The following is a 15,599-nucleotide window of genomic DNA, read 5'->3' as shown; positions in this document are numbered from 1 at the left end:
ATTTATTTATAAATCACAAACATACGACTCCAAACATGTTTATTATAAAATAAATTTTAAAAGATAAAATACATACACAAAATAAACTATTTAAAGCTATTATTTCTTCTTATTTATTGACACTCACTTTTTTGCTTTCACTAGAAAACTATTAATGATTTTACAATTGAATATGCTTTATTTTTTAAAACTTTCATTTAAATTTTGTAATCAAGTGATTTGAAGGTCTGGTACCAAGTTTAGTTTGTATTAGTATGTAATTTGAGTAGCTTTCCTAACTGGAAAAGAAACTTCACAAAAATATTTATACTGAAATGAAAGAAGCGTGGCATTGATTATGTTTACTTAACTATAATACTCATTTTAATCCCATTTACCTAGGATTTCAATAAAAATGTTATATACTTTAGTAATTTTCAATTTTCCTTTATGTCACTCAGGTTTCCCAATCTATGATATAACACTCTTAGGTAACAAGTGAATTTAAAACTTACCAAAATTCTTTATTTGAGAAGATTTAAAATAAGTTAGAAAATTATGTTTAAGTATGCAGATAAGAGAGTTTCACAGAACTATGCTTAATCATTTTTTAGCTGTATCATCTAAAAGACAGAAAATTTTTCAAAGTTTTTATTAATAGCTAAAATATATTTTTTAATCTTTAAGAAAGAAATTAAATATGAGTTTTTTTTTCTGAAATGCTGCAAGGTAAAATGCATACTTGTAATAATTGGGTTTTTTTTTTAATATGTATAAAGAAGATGACTTACTGTGGCCTCACCAGTCTCTGGGGCCTTTATGCTCTTATTCCAGCAGCCATTGCAGCAATACTCTGTGGAATTCAACCCACTTCACCCAGGTACAACCCAACAGCACCTCTCCTCAAGCCTTGGAATTCTCTTTGGACACTTAACAATTACAAAGGCCCAAGCTAGAAATCTGTGAAATGAAAGCTTAGGGGGTGAACCTTTTTATAGCTTTGCATTCCCCCAATAGGAAAACTAATAGGATGTGTGTGTGTGTGTGTGTGTGTGTGTGTGTGTGTGTGTGTGTGTGAGTTCATGAGATTTATTGTAAGAAATTGAATTATGTGATTATGGAGGCTGAAAAAGCCCAAGATGTTTCTTGATCTCCAGAGATACTGACATTTTTTATAAAATTGTTCCAGCTTGAGGAAATATAATTAAAATTACTGAGTCTGATACATATTTGTTTATCTGTAAGTTTCAGTTTTAGTCATTGAGGGTTTTGGGGGGTTGTTGTTTGTTTTGATTTTGTTTATTTGGTCGATTGGTTGGTTGGTTTGGTTTGTTTTTTTTTAAATTAGGATATATTTGTTGTAGAGAGGGTATTCATTATAACACTTTTAAACAGGCTTATATTGTAGATTGGTTAGATCACCCCTATCCTCTCTCCCCATCGGCCCCCTCTTCGCCCCACTTAAAGCAATTGCAAGAAGTTTTTTTGTTCTACTTTATATAAGTATATGATGTCCATCAACCATATACCTTCACCTTGCTCTCCTTCATTTACCCTCCTCCTCCTACAAGTACTCCCCCCCACACACACTGTACCTATTTTACAGTCCTGTTTTTCATTATTAATATTTAAGTCATGTTCAAAGGGGATTCTCAGTATAATCCAGCTGTGAGTATACTTTACTTTGGTCTATTTAACCCCTTCCATTGTTCTCCCTTACTCCTTACCTCCCATCCCTATTTTCCAACAGATTTCAATACATATCCTTATATCCTCTGCCTTCTTGTTTTATAATATTGTTCATGCTCTATCATTTTCTCTTCCTTTCCCTCCTTTCCCAAGTTCCATAAAGTAATTCCACTACTATAAACATGTTCTACATGTGAGTTCATATATATGATTGTTTTTGTATATATGTTTATCCTTTGGATCTATCTTTCACATATGAGAGAAAACATTTGTCCTTTGTCTCTCTGAGCCTGGCTTATTTCACCTTCATATGGTTTCCTCCAATTGCATCCATTTACTTTCTTTGGCTCTTTGAGATAAGGTCTTTCTATGTAGCCCAGGCTGGCTTTGAACTCCTGATCTCCCTGCCTTATTCTCCCCAGTTCTGGGATTACAGGCTGTGCAGTTCACCCAGCATTTCAGTTCTAGCCATTGTTAATTGGCTGCCTGTTAACAGAGTAAATCAGCACGTCTAAAAGCTTCTTTCTGTCTCCTTTACACCGGTTCCCAATTCCTATTGGTGCATACTTCAATAGCTGGAATTGAATTTGAGTTCTATAACCAACTGGATTTAATATCCACTGGAGTGCTTTTATCATAATTCTTCCATCCTGGAGTTATATTTTCATGAATTTTTTTTGATTGACTGAATTTCTTGAGCAACTAGCATATGTAATAATAACCCATAGTTGCTTTATCACATGAATTCTTACATGTTTAAAAATATCTGCTCTTAGTTTTCTTTTGCTTTGTTGGTGTTAGGAGTGGAACCCAGAACCTCAGGCATACTAAGCAAGTGCTCTACTGTTGGGCTTCTAGACCTGCTCCTAGTTTTTATACTTTAAGTACAATTTCACTTGATATAACATCTTTGGATTTTAATTTCTTTCAAAATAAATTCATTCTGGAGCCCAATGAGAAAACAGGACACTGCTGAGATGCTGGTAAAAGTAGAAGCCTTTTATACTCAAGATTTTTATTCTATCTATTCATTTAATAAGTAGATTGACAGAGGAAAGTGAATTAGTAAAATTTCTTGGGGTTTTGTTAATTTATCTTCTTTCTCAAGCAAGTTTAGGTGGACAATGAGTAACTTCAAGACTCTGATAGTCACACCATATTTTTTAGTTCATGACATGGTTTTCAGTTACCAGTATTTATGGAATGACCTATTGATCCCTTTATTATTTGGTAGCTCTTTTGATAAATTTTTCAAACTCAATCCAAAAATCTAAACTCTGAAATATTCCAAAATCCAAAACTCCACAAGTGTCAACATGATGCCGCAAGTGGAAAACTCTACACCTGACTTCATGTTACAGGTTGCAGTCAAAATGCAGGAACACTAAAAATAGTGTATAAAATTACTACCAGGCTGACTGGAGACATGTCTCAAGTGGTAGAACACCTGCCTAACAAGCACAAGGCCCAGGGTTCAACCCTTAGTATCACCGAAATAATTAATTAAGTAATTATTGCCAAGCTATCTATAAAACATAAATAAATTTTGTGTTTAAACTTGAATCCCATTCCTAAGATAACCTTATTATGTCTATGCAAATATTCCAAAGTCAGAAAAAAAAGCCAAAATCCAAAACATTTCTAGTCCCAGACATTTCAGATAAATCACATTCAACCTGCATAACCTTCTCTTCAATCTGTCATGCTTTGGAGAAGATTCCGTGATCCTCCTTCATTCTACTATCTCTATCCTCAAGTCAATCATCTTTTTTACCATCTCACTGTTTTAATTTCAATCACATTATTATGTATTTTGAGATATGGTGGGTGTTATGGTTAATTTTATGTGTTAACTTGGCTAGATCATTGTATCAGATATTCTAAATGTCTCTGAAAAAATATTTTTAAATGAGAGTGATGATTAAACCAACAAACTTTGAGTAAAGTAGATTGCCCTCTAAAATGTGGATAGGCCTCATTCAATCAGTTGACAGCCTTAATAGAAAGTCTGAGTTTGTCAGTATAAGAAGAAATTCTATCATCAGATTGACTATGGTCTCAAATGGAATTCTTCCATGGGTCTCCAATCTGCTGGTTTGCCCTGGAATTTGGGACTTACCAAACCTCCACAATTATGTCAGTTTACTTTTTTTCTCTTTCTCTATTCACTATGTGTATATCCTATTAATTAAGTTTCTCTAGAAACCCTAATAAAGTAGACAAAAGCCTTCTATTGTTTTTACTCACATAAATATCTCATGGTTATTTTTATATTCCAAAGGAAATTAAAAGTTGTTTTATAAAGTGCCATAAGAAATCCAGTCAGGATTTCCAACTGGATTATATTAAATTCATTTATTTATCTATGAGTAATTTATAATGTCACAAAGGTTTTTTTTTTCCCATCCAGAAATAAGGTTATGTCTTCTCAGAGATTCAGAGCTTAATTTATACTCCTCAAGTAGCTAAGGCTGGGATATAGCTTAGTGATAGAGTACTAACCACTCTGTTTTATTAAAAATAAAGATAAAATAAGGCCCTGGGTTTATTCACCAGCGCTAAAAGTAATGTATAACTTTCTTCCTAAAAATTGGGTACAGTCAGGCACTGGTGGCTCACACCTATAATCCTAGCTATTCAAGAGGCAGAGATCAGAAGGATCACAGTTTGAAGCCAGTTCAGGCAAATAATTTGAAAAACCCTATCTAGAAAACACCCAACACAAAAAAGGGCTGGTAGAGTGGCTCAAGTTGTAGACTGCCTTTCTAGCAAATATAAGGCCCTGAATTCAAACCCCAATACCACCAAAAAAAATAGGCACATTCTCTTCCTTACTTTTGTAAAAAGTATTTTTAATTTTAGTTGGCACATAATAAATTTTATATGCTTATGGAATAGTTTGACATTATAAAACATAAATACAAGGTACAATGGTCAGATCAGGGTAATTAGCATATCTATTATATGAAACATTATTTATTTGTATTGAAAACATTTAAAGTCCTCACTACTAGTTTTCATTTTATTTTTTGTTTTTGTTTGCAGTGCTAGGGACTGAACCCAGGGACTCACCCATGCTAGGCTAGCAGTCTGCCACTGAGTTACAACTCTAGCCCAGTTATTTTGAAATGTAGAATTAGTTATTGTCAACCACAGTTACTACTGTGCTATAGAACATTGCAAGTTATTCCCTCTACCCAACTAAACTCCCTTCCCCCTCACCTCTAGTAACCATTATTATGCTCTCTACTTCTATGAAATCAGCTTTTTAGCTTCCACATAAGTAAGAACATGCAGTGATTTTTTTTCTGTGCTTGGCTTATTTCATTTAACATAATTTTCTCTAGTTCCATCCATGTTGCTACAAATGACAGAATTTCACCTTTTTACGATTGAATAATATTTCATGGTGTATATATATCACATTTTCTTTCACCCATTGATAGACTCCAGGTTGACTCCATGTCTTGTCTGCTATGAATAGTGGTACAGCAAAAATATGAATGTACATTTTTTTCACAGGCTTACTTCCTTTCCAATATAATACACCCAGTAGTAAGGCTGCTGGATCTCTCCCTTACTCTTTTTGCTAAGTTTTAAATCATAATTTTTTTAAACATAGAGCAAAATAGTCATAGCAACTGTATTCTCACAACTCAGATATAAATAATACAATATAAATGTATTTCCATGACTGTTTTAAATTTTTACTGAAATAAACCACTAATTTGATACTAAATAAAATACATTTGATACTGCTCTGGTATTTTTCCCAAAATTCCATGCTCCTCACATTTCCTAAGTCAACTAACTAGACTAGACTAGAGTTAGTATTATTTCTGGACCATGTTTTTAAAACTTCATAGTTAAATATAGAGTCCTAAACAATATAAAGTTAGTTTATATGTTAGAATTTATATTAATAGTAGCACAATACATTATTCTTAGGCAACTTGCTCTGCTTTATAAAATAATACATTTTTAGAAGTATTTGTGTTTGTAGATCTAGTTCATTCTTAGAACCCAAATAATGAACAAATGTTCATTTTTCATACCCCATTAAGGGAAAACTAGGTTTTCTTCTAGTATCTTACTCTTTTGAACATTGTTATAGGATGGGCTTTGTGCGTATCTCCTTCAGCACATGTGTTAGATTTAGTATAGAATATAGAAATAGATATGGCATTCCTGGTTTCTAAGATAAGAACATCTGTACTATTTGTTGACAAATTGTTCACCAATGTAGTTTTGTCAAGTAGGATTGCATATGGCAGCAAGCATAAGAGAACCCGCCACAGTAACTGATATGTTTGTAATTCTCCTTTGCATTTAGTTCATGGAGACAAAATACTTGATGTATATCCCACACATGCCACTCTTCCAGCCATCATTTTTTTTAGTATAAATCAGGAAGAAGAATGGACAGGGATAGAGACAACAAAACTTTTTTGCAAAAACGTCCTCAGGGTATTTGTCCTTATGTCTCATTAACCAGAACAGTTTCATAAGGAACCACTATCTGTAAGAATGGCTGAGAAAAGGAAGACAAGGTTGTCATATCCATCATTTGGAATTGGATGTTTTTTGTCCTGAACAAAATTCTATTATTTAGGAAGAAAGGAGAGATGGATGTTGAATAGATAAATAACAGTATGTGCCTGTATAAATTTCTTCTCCCCTCAGCAATTTGTGTGTGTGTGTTTTACTTGCTAACACTTAAGGGTTTTTTTCTTAAGTCTCTTAAACATTTGGAAATATGCTGTGTGTCACAGGTAACCTTAATTGTTCACATTTACATTTTCCTGATATTAAAATGGTTAAGGATTTTTGTATATTTATTAGCTATCTGGATCTCATCTTCTGTGAACTGTGTTTATGTTTTTGTCCTCTTTTGCTATTTCTCATCCGTTTAAGATGGCTTTTACATAGTCTAGATAAGAATTATTTTATTTTATAAGTTGTATATGTCTCCTATTCTCTGTGTTATGGACTGAATGTGTACCCCCTAAGATTCATTTGTTGAAATCCTAGCCTCCAGTGTGATAGCATTTGGAGGTGGAACTTTTGGGAGGTGATTTGCTTATGAGGGTGGAACTCTTATGAATAGGATTAGTGTCCATAAAAAAGGGACTCCAGTTAGCTATCTCTCTTTTTCTGTCATGTAAGTCTACAGAGAGAAAGAATCCATCTATGCACTAGGAAGTTGGCCCTCACCAGACACTAAATCTGCCAACATCTTGATGTTGGACTTCCCAACCTCTAAAACTAAGAAATTAATGTTTATGAAAATAAATGTTTATTGTTTAAGCCATCCATACATACTATTATAATTTTGTTATAGAGGCCAGAATGGACTAAAACAATATTACTTGTCTTTCAATTTTACTTTGGTATATCTTATGGAATACATATTTTTGTGTTGTAAAAGTGGTCAAAAGTTTTTGAAGTTTTTTGCTACTGTGCTGGTATAAGAAATCCTTTACAGGCTGATGGTGTGCCTCAGTGGTAGAACACTTGCCTAGCATGTGCAAGACCCTGGGTTTGATCCCTAGCACCTCAAAAAAAGATAAAAGAGAAATCCTTCATTATCCTGAAGTTTTAAGTTCTCTCATTTTCTTCTAAAAGTTTTAAATTTTTTCTCTTTACATTTAAATTTCATTCATATGGAATAAATTCTTGTAAGTAGTGTGAGGCAGGCATCTTGTTTCATTTTTCCCCATGTGGTTATCCAATTGTTCCAGCATCATTTAGTGAGTAATTTTTCCTTTACCCTGATTGCAATGCCACATTTGTCATTCACCAAGTTCTCACAGATGTGAGCCTGTTTCTGTCTCTGGGTTTTGTTTTATTGGCTTATCAATTTATTCCTGATATAGGACATTGTTTTAATATAACTTTAGACTGTCAATATCTGTTAAGGCAATATCAGAGAAACTGATTTATGCATTGCATGGGAAAATGTTAAGGCTGCTGTGTTAACATAATTAGCAGCTAGAATGCAGATATGCTATTCATCTGGGTACCAGGTTCTTATATGTAGGAACTTTGCTTAACTATCTTATTCCAATTCTTTGACTGACATATTATTATATTTCCCAGGCAAATAATCTTAAAATAATAAGTATTTAATCCTAATCCATTTAACTATTATTTCTACTTATTTGTATTTCATTGGTCAGAAATTCAAGAGTAATGATAGTTATTGGTAGAGATGATAAATAGTAATGCTTGTAACTAGGAAAATCAATATGAATTTTTATAATTCTCAGACATATATCTTGGGATAAACAATATTTGATCATAAAGCATTTTTTTTAAAAACTTCATTCCATTTGTCAACATTTTAAGAAATTTGTATGTATACTCATTAGAAGGATTAACCTGTCATTTTTCTTTATTTTTCTAGTTTGCTTGACTATAACATATTAGCCTCATTAAGAGAGCTAGAAAATTTCCTTCTTTTTCTATTTTTTGTAATATTTTATAAAAAAGAGATTTTCTTTGCTTCAAAGCATGGGTAAAACCTGTATTAAAATTTCTGAACTTGCTGCCTTTATTTTGGGTACATTTTTGCCTACTGATTCAACTTCTCTGATGGTTGTCTTCTCAAGCACAGGTTTGCTGTTCTTGAATTAATTTTTAAAATTTTAAATTTCATGAATTTCCTTCCACTTGACTTAGTTTTTAATTTTATTTTATTTTTATTATTTATTTATTTTGAAGGGCAGTCCTAGGATTTGAACTTAGGGCTTCATGCTGGATAATAAACACTCTACCACTTGAGCTGTGCCCTCGGTCTTCCTTGCTTGGGTTTGTTTTTCAAATAGGATCTTGTACCTTTGCCCAAGTTGGCCTCTTACTCCTACATATGCCTTCTTAGTGGCTGGGATTGCAGGCATTTACCACCATGCCTGGCCTTGAAATATAGTTTTATAAAAATTTTCAAGAAAAATTCCTCATGATTTTTGACATTTTAAGATTATGTCTGTACACATGAGTCAACTCAAATATAAGACATATGAGAAATATGTTTGCACTATTGTCCAAGAAGAAAAGTAGAAAAGGAACATTCTGTTATTATTTTACTCTTATTTCCACATGAAGAGTATAATCCTCTCCTTCTTAGAAAAGACAAAACAAATTTCCTTCAGTGCATTCAGTTCAAAAACCAAGATATTCATTGAATGCACAGTCTTCTCTAATACATGAACATTAGGGTTTTCATGAAATGGAATCCTATGAACTAAAGACAACTTATGCTTTTTAGTACATAAAGATCTCACACACACACACACACACACACACACACACACACACACACCATCTAATATACAACAATGGATCAGAGACAGAGTAACTATGAGAAAAAACCCAAACCATAAGGAAGTGAATGAAAATCCTGCAACAGTAGCTATCACATGTCTAGCTTTCACTACTGATAAGAAAGTCATTGTAGAATAGGAGGGGAGGCTGTACATTAAAAAAAGTTAATGTGCAAGCCTAGAAATGTCACTTGAACATATTTTATTGTTTAAAAATCAGTTACTTGGTGCTTATAAAATTATAAGATGCTTATGAAAGTATTTTGGTTGTGTTCCAAAAACAAAGAGGAGAAAATGTACATTGATAAGCCCTGGTAGTCTTTGTCATTATGGCGAATTGACCATTTTAACACAAAGTAATCAACCTCTTTAACCTAATAATGATTCTAATCTTAGTTTTTTAAAATCCAGTCTGAGAAACTGTATTTTTCAGGTAAATTAAGTCCACCTTCATTTTTCCAAGTTTGGTACTAGAAAATTAAACCATTAAAGGGTGAAACAGTCATACAAGATAAAGACTTTTTCAAAAAAAAAAGACAGACTTTGCTAATTGTATACCCTCCTTAAAATAACTGATGAAGTATGTGAGATGCAAGAAAAAATGTCTATTAAAAATAATTGAAGAATGGCCAAAACAATGTATGCACATATGAATAAGTGAGAAAAAAGTAATTACTTCAACACTAAAAAAAAAATTGGTGAACCTTGATGATAAATTTATTAAACAATACAAAAATAAATGATTAACTTAGTGGTATTTTAAAATAAGGACAAATTAAAATATAGAATAATTAAAGATAGCAGTGGGATATCAAGTTTAAACATATTTCACAGTACTTGGATTTTGGGGGGAACTGATGGAAATATTGGTGGAAGGTATTGATGGGCTATAAAGTTAGAGAATAAACTACAAGGATGTTTTGGGCTGATGTGTTAGTTTTCCCAACAAATGTCTGAGAAAAATAAAGAAAGGAATTATTTATTTTGGCTCAGAGTTTCAAAGGTTTCAGTCCATAGTCCTGGCTCCCATTGCTTCTGAGCCTATGGTGAGGCAGAACATCACTGAGGTGAAAGCATGTTGGCAGAGCCTGCTAAATCATGGTAGACAGGAAGAAGAGGGAGAGGAAGGGACAGGGAACAGGAATAACCTTCAAAGGGTCATGCCCAGTGACCTACTTTCTCCAGCCCCATTTTCTTAAGGTTTCTACCACCTCCCAAAATAGCATCATCATCTGGGAACCAAACATTCAACACATGAGCCTGTGCAGGATATTTCATGTTTAAACCATAACTGATGAAATATTTCTCTTGTAGAGCACTGAATCTAAGTACTACTAGTTAATATAATAAGATAGGCTAATAATGCTAATGAAAGGAACCAAACTATGCAATAATTCAAAAGCAATAAACGTTTATTTGTCTCACATATAAACAGACCAAGACAGATGCAGGTTAGTAGGTGGAACTGAAAGGGATTCTTCTCCACACAATTCAGAGATTCAGGATGAATGCAGTTATGCTTCTTTCACAAATAACTTCCAAGGCCAGTGAAAAGTAAAGGAACATATCTGAGCATGCTCTGCTTTTCTCAGTGAATAATATCAAGAGGCACATAATATTGATATGTCTCAAGGTTAACATCATCAGGAAAGGCACATCAATATCACATGTCCCCTGCTATGATGCAGTGAAAAGAGCAGAGCATCACTGCTGTGGTAATCATGCCAAAAATGCCTAAGCTGAATGTAATCATGAGGAAATATCAGACAAACACATAGTACCTACTAGCAGTGTTCAGAGGTGCCAAGGTCATGAAAGACAAGGAACTGAAAGATAAGAAAAGACTGAGGAACTGACACAGATTAGAAGAGACCAGGGAGACTTGACAAGTAAATGCAGTGTGTGATGCTGCACCAGATAAAAATATTAGAGGGAAAACATGAAATTTGAGTAAGCTCTGTATATTAATTAATGGCAATTTCTCAATACTAATTTCTTCCTGGACAATTATTCTCAAGTAAGATGTTAATATGTAAAAAGCTGCGTGAAGTAGAAATTCTCAAAATATTTTATAACTTTTTTGTAATCCTGACATATTTTCAAAATAGAGTCTTAAAAAATAAATAGATTAGCAAATAAAGTCCCATTATGCTCCTACGTAAATGGAAAACTGTAACCAAAGACAAGAAAAGATTGCGAAGCCCACTCAATGGAAGTGAGTACCCTTCCTATTTTTTATACTAGGCCTAAAGTATCACAACATTAGCTATTTGTATACAAATTTATTTGGTTTTTAGCATATAGTAATTGTACAAAGGGGCTTTATTATGATATTTCCATAGAGGCATACAATGAACTTTGATCAAATTCACCCCCTCTATTACTCTATCTTATCCTACCCAACTTCCCTTTTAAACAATTATAACAGATTTCATAATTCTATTTCCATACATGAGTATGAAGTACTTTGATCAGATTTAACTATTCTGTTATATTATCTCAGACCTCCACTCTGTTTTTCAAACAGAATTTAGTAGGTTTCATTGTATTAGCTTCTTGTACTACATACATACCTATAAACATATAATGTATGTCAATCATGTGCACCCAGCACCCTCCCCTTCCCCTTCCTCCATACTGCTAGTTCCATCCCCCCACACCAGACAGTCCCCCTTTTACACAAATGTCCCATTATTATTATCATTTTAGCTCTAGATTCTGCACATGAATAAAAAAAGCATTTGGTTTTTTGAGCTTGGCTTATCTTACTTAACATGGTGATTCCACTTTCAACCATTTTTCAGCAAACAACATAATTTCATTCTTCTTTATGGCAGAAGATATAATGCTATATTGTGCATATATACCACATCTCTTTATCCATTCATCATTTGTTGTGTACCTAGGCTAATTCCTTCCTTAGCTTGGCTATTGTGAATAGTGCTGCAATGAACATGAGTGTGCAGATAGCCCTCCTGTATGTTGACTTACACGCCTTTAGATATATGAACAAGAGTGGTATAGCAGCATCTTAAAGTAGTTTATTTTTAGTTTTTTTCATTAAACTTCATACTGATTTTCACAGTTGTGCACTAATTTACATTCCCTCCAACAGTATATAAATGTTCCTTTTCTCCCCAGACTTCACCATTTGTTCCTGTTTTGTTTGTTTGGGCTTTTTTATTTGGTTTGGTTTAGTGAGACTGAAACTTGAACTCAGGGCTTCCTGCTTGCAAAGCAGGTGCTCTACCACTTGAACAATACCTCTAATCCATTTTGTTCTGGTTATTTTGGGAGATGGGGTTTAACAAACTATTTTCCTGGGTTAGCCTCAAACTGCAGTCCTCCCAATCTCAGCCGCCCAAGTAGGCATGAGCCTCCAGCACACAGTTTTATTCTTGTTTTCCTGATAATATCCATTCTGACCAGGGTGAGATGGAAACTTAGTATAGTTTTGGGTTTTTTTTTTTTTTTCATTTCCTTTATAGCTAAGGATGTTCTTCAGGTATTTATTGGCTATTTGTACTTCTTATTCTGATAACTGTTTGTTCAATGTATTTGCCAATTTAATTGGATTATTTGTTATTTCAGTGTTTAACTGTTTGAGCTCTTCATATATTCTAAATATTAATCCTTTTTACAATGAATACCTGGCAAAGATTTTTCTCCCATTCTGTGTGTTGTCTCTTGATTCTGGTAATTGTTCCCTTTGATATGCAGAAGCTTTTTAATTTTATGCAATCCTACTAGCTAATTTTTGCTCTTATTTCTTGGGTTATTGGAGTCTTAATGAGAAAATATTTGCCTATTCCTATATCTTCAAGTGTTTTCCCTGTGTTTTCCTGCAGTAGTTTCAAATTTCAGGTCTTATATTAAACTTTTTGATCCATTTTGAATTGATTTTTGTACAGGGAGGGAGATTGGAGTCTGGTTTCCATATTCTGCATGTGGATATCCATTTGTTGATGAGGCTGTCTTTTATCCAACATATGTTTTTGGCTCCTTTGTCAAAAATCAGAATGCTGTAACTATTTGAGTTTATTCTGAATCATGTCTTGTATTCCATTGGTCTGTGTGTCTGTTTTTGTGTCAGTACCACAATGTTTTGTTACTATGGCTCTTTAGTATAACTCAAAGTTAGGTATTGATCTCTTCAGCCTTGCTCTTTTTTTTTTTAACTTTGGCTATGGGGATCTTTTGTGGTTCTATATGAATGTTAGGTTTAATTTTTCTATTTCTTTGAAAAATAACATTGGAATTTTTATGGGAATTTCATTGAATCTGTAGATTGCTTTCTGTGGTATAGCCATTTTCACAAAATTAATTCTGCCAATCCATGAATGAACATGTCTTTCCATCTTTTAGTATCTCCTTTAATTTCTTTCTTCAAGGTTTTAAGTTTTCATTGTAGAGTTCCTTTGTTAGGTTTATTCCCAGGTGCTTAAATTTCTTGAGGCTATTGTGAATGGGATTGTTCTTCTGATTTCTTTCTCAACCTGTTCATTGTTGGTATATGGAAAAGCTATTTGTATCCCTTTATTTCTTTTTCTTGCTTTGTCTTTCTGACTAAGAATTCAAGCACTATATTGAATAAGAATATGGAGAATAGAAATCTTTATCTTGTTCTTGATTTTGCCCCCATTTAATATATTGGCTACAGTTTTATCATACATAGCCTTTATTGTGTTGAGGTATGTCCTTCTATTTCTAGTTTGTTCTGGGCTTTTATCATGAAGGAAGGTTGAAGTTTGCCAAAAGATTTTTCTGCATTGGGAAGACCATGTGATTTATGTCCTTGACTCTGTTTATGTTCTGCATTGTGTTTATTAATTTGTATCTGTTGAACCATCCTTTTATCCCTGGGATGAAACCAGCTTGATGGTGGTGTATGGTATTTTTAGTATGTTGTTGAATTCTGTTCACAAGCATTTTATTGAGAATTTTTGCATCTATGTTCATCAGAGAAATTGTTCTATACTTTTCTTTTTTTTTTTTTTGTGGCATCCTCATCTGGTTTTGGTAACAGGGTAATACCAGCTTTATAAAATGAGTTTGGTGGTATTTCTTCCCTTTTTGTTTTAGGGATTATTTTGAGGATCACTGGTGTTAATTTTTTTTAATGGTCTGATAGAATTCAGCAATGAATCCACCTGGCCCAGGACTTTCATTTATTGGGAGACTCTTCATTATTGCTTCAATTCCATTGCTGGTTATATATCTGTTTAAGTGATTTGTATAGTCTTAGTTCAATTTTGGTAGGTCAAGTACATCTAAAAATTATCCATTTCTTCTAGATTTTTCTAGTTTACTAAAATGTAGGTTTTTGAAGTGTTCCTTAACATACTTCCAAATTTCATTGGTAATTGTTTACAATTATCATCTTCCCCTCTGGGTTGTTTCCTTTATCAATATGAAGTGACCTTGCATTTGTCTTCTGACTAATTTTGGGTTGAAGTCTGCTTTGTCAGATATGAGAATATCTAACTCCTGTTTGCTTTCAGGCTCTATTTGCCATGAACATCTTTTTTCTCCTTTCACTCTAAGACTATGTTTGTTTTTGACAGTGAGGTGCATTTCCTATAGGCAACAAAAGATTGGGTCTTATTTTTAAATTCATTCCACCAGTCTGTGCCTTTTGATTGGAAAATTCAGACCATTAACATCTTGAGTTATTATTGAAAGATGTAGTATTTCCTATCATTTTGCTGTATTGTGTTGTTTGCTTAACTCCTAATCCTCATTTGCTTATCTACTTTAATGAGATTTATTCTTTCTTGCTTTCCTGGTTGTATTTAGCTTGCTCTTTAGAGTGTAGAATTCCTTTAAGAATCTTCTGCAGTGCTGATTTAGTAGTCATGAATTCATTCCTTTAATGTTTGTTTATCATGGAACATTTTTATTTCTCCTTCAATCATGAGAGAGCTTTACTGGTTACACTATTCTAAACAGACAGCTATTTTTTTTCAGGGTTTGGAAAATATCATTTCATTCTCTCCTTTCTTTTAAAGTTTCTCATGATAAATTTGCTCTTATTCTGTTGTTTTTGCCTTTATACTTCATTGGTGTTTCTGTTATAAAATGTCTTGGGGAGCTTCTTTTTTATCTTGTCTGTTTGGCATTGTAAAAGGTTCCTGTAACTGGGTGACCCTCTCTTTCTCAAGATTCAGGAAATTTTTGTTATTGTTTTATTGAATATGGTAACTATGCCCTTAATTTGTGCCACTTCCCCTTATTCCATACCCATGATTCTTAAGTTTGTTCTTTCTTTTAATGGTGTCCCAGAGGTCTTGCTTGTCCCTTCATACTTTCTTAGAATTTTTTATCTTAATTTCAATGTTCTAATTCCTCTACTTATCTTAAATCTGTTATATTCTATGTTCACCTTGTTCTACTCTAGTAGCAAACTTTTTTTTTTATTCATATGTGCATACAAGGCTTGGTTCATTTCTCCCCCCGCCCCTACCCCCTCCCTTACCACCCACTCCACCCCCCCTCCTCTCCCCCCAACCCCCTCAATACCCAGCAGAAACTATTTTGCCCTTGTTCTAATTTTGTTGTAGAGAGAGTATAAGCCATATAGGAAGGAACAAGGGTTTTTGCTACTTCAGA

Source organism: Castor canadensis, chromosome 6 (assembly GCF_047511655.1).
Source record: "Castor canadensis chromosome 6, mCasCan1.hap1v2, whole genome shotgun sequence".
NCBI classification, from domain to species: domain Eukaryota; kingdom Metazoa; phylum Chordata; class Mammalia; order Rodentia; family Castoridae; genus Castor; species Castor canadensis.
This window is presented reverse-complemented; position numbering follows the sequence as displayed.